The following is a 2,402-nucleotide window of genomic DNA, read 5'->3' as shown; positions in this document are numbered from 1 at the left end:
TGTTCTTCAAAATTTCCTTGGCTATTCTCAGTCTATGCATTTCAATATACAATTTATAATCTGCTTATAAAAAAATCTGAAAAGAATCTTCTGAGGCATTGCTGAAATTGTATTGACTCCATAGATCAATTTTGGGAGAAAGGACACCTTGATAATCCGTGAATGTGGTATATTATTCCTGTATTTATTTAGGACTTAATTTCTGTCAATAACGTTTTATAGTTAACGTTTTGTATCACACCTTTTGATAGATTTATTGCCAAGTATTTGATGACTTTTGGTGCTATTATAATTATCTATTTTATATACATCTTTTATATATTGTTTCCAATGACCTTCTTAAATTCACTTAATTCAAATAGTTTGCAAATAGAATCCTTTAGATTTTTGATATACACAATCATGTCATTTGTGAATAATCAGGGTGTTCTTCCTTTTTAATCCATATGCATTGGTTCAAGCATCCAATATCACCTTGAAAATAAGTGGCAAAAGCAAATATGTTGTTTCATTCCTAACATCAGAAAAAACATTCAATAATTCACCGCAATTATAATAGAAGCTGCAGTTTTTTCACTGACGACCTTTATCGGATTAAGGATGTTCCCACTATTCTTACTTTGCTGAGTTTTTACCATGAATATCAAATGCTTTTTCTACGACTACCAGTATAATCACGATTTCCTCTCTCCTATTTTTGTTATTCTGATTACATTATTTTTTCCCGCGCCAATTAACACGCACCTTCAAATTTCTGAAGTAAACTCCGCTTACTCATAATTATCTTTTTTATATACCACTTGAGTCATTTTGTTAATTTTGTGTTTAAGATTTTTGCATCTGTGTTCCTAAGAGAAACTGGTAAACCAGCGTTTTAAAGTGACATTTTTTTCTTCTCATTATTTTGAGAACCGGAACTTACACGATCAGAAGTGTCCTCTAGGGTGTTCACTCTGTAGTGTGCAGGATGTGGAATAGATCAGTGCAGGAGGTGCGTGGTGAAGGATCAGGGGTTCCTGGAGCAGGAGAGCCTGTACAAGTGGAAGTGGAAAGGACTTAGCTCCTGATAGATGAAAGTGTAACATTATGAAACAGAGAGGTTAGGATAAGCTGATTTGAGCTTGAAGAAGAGTGAGAATAATGAGTTGACGGGGTTGAAATCCATAGCTTCACCATAATTATCATCATCGTTAGGATTCATACAAAGGAATAATTACAATTAAAGAAGCTGCAAATGCAGGGAACTCCGGAAGTGGTTAGTGTGCTGATGTCTTTAAGTATGAAGTTTCCTTACGTTGCTTCGGAGCTAATTTTTAAGCTATTTACATTCACAATCGGAAAAAAGCTGATAGTCTTAATATTCGAGAACAAAGGGATTCGTGCTTCCCAGTCCTTTAGTACGGCACACTTCCATACTGACTGCGCTAGTCCCGTCCTAGCCACCAGGTGGCTACCAGGAGCCACGTCGCTATCTGTCTTCCCCGCTTCCTACGCAGGCGCGGGCCGGGGAGCGCACACGTCACGGAGCTCGCCGGATCGCGGGCGCTGGTGCCACGCAAGTCTGTCAGCTGCGGTTGCGCGGTCGCACGTCGCTCCGACGCTGAGGACGGGACCCATGTGGAAGCTGCTCCCCGCCGCGGGCCCCGCCCGAGGTGAGACGGCTAGGTTTGTGTGCGGGAACCGATATCCCAGAGACAAATGCCGGGGCAGAGGGTTTGGGCAGCGCTGCTTCCGGCTCCGCCACGACCCTGCCGCCGCGTTCCGGAGCCGCCTCGTCCCGGCGCCGCCTCGTCCCCGCTTCGCCCTTTGACTGCGGGGTGCTGCGTCGAGCGCGGGAAGCAGAGCGTCTGCCGGGGCGGGAGGACGTGCCCCGGGCGAGGGGGCGGAGCATTGGGCCTGGGGGCGGGGCGTGGGTCGCGTCTGCCGGAGCCGGAAGAACGTGCCCCACCCGAGGGGCGGGGCGTAGGGCCCAGGGGCGGGGCGTGGGGCAGTCCTCCCGGCGCAGCCCCGCCCCGCCCTCTGAACGAGGTGGTCCTGGCTCCTGCGACAGCGGCCACTGCGGGGTGGCGGCCCTCGAGTGAGCGGCTGGCGTCGGCTGTGACGCCTGCGTGTCCAGCTTTGAGGAGACACAGCGCGTTCCGGCCGTGACGACGGTCGCCTGTTCCCTAGAGAAGCTGAGGAGACTCGGGTGAAGGAATTGGCTGACCGGGACTTCACCACGCCGTCCCGCGCAACGCGCGTCTCGGCAGCGCGGTCCGGTGCGCCGGGGCCGAGCTCGGCGTGTCCGCAGCCTGGTTGCTGTGCCCATCCGATCCCCGGTCCCACCCAGCGCGGGTGCCGCCTCTGACGCCAGGCGCGAGCCCCAAGGGACACTGGCTGAGATGTTGGTGCGTGGTCCGGGG

The 2,402-nt window shown here is 50.1% G+C and overlaps 1 long non-coding RNA gene across 1 annotated transcript; it reads right to left on the bottom strand.

Moving 5' to 3' along the window:
- Window positions 1-419: 419 nt before the first annotated feature.
- On the bottom strand, window positions 420-2,062 carry LOC111730711. Its single transcript, XR_002776795.1, has 2 exons — window positions 1,218-2,062; window positions 420-1,031 (listed from the first exon to the last, which is right to left on the bottom strand). It is a non-coding gene; the product is annotated as an uncharacterized LOC111730711 (long non-coding RNA).
- Between the last annotated feature and the right edge of the window lie 340 nt (window positions 2,063-2,402).

Source organism: Pteropus vampyrus, unplaced genomic scaffold (assembly GCF_000151845.1).
Source record: "Pteropus vampyrus isolate Shadow unplaced genomic scaffold, Pvam_2.0 Scaffold330, whole genome shotgun sequence".
NCBI lineage: Eukaryota > Metazoa > Chordata > Mammalia > Chiroptera > Pteropodidae > Pteropus > Pteropus vampyrus.
The sequence above is the reverse complement of the archived record's forward strand: the minus strand, read 5'-3'. Positions and strand labels throughout refer to the sequence as shown.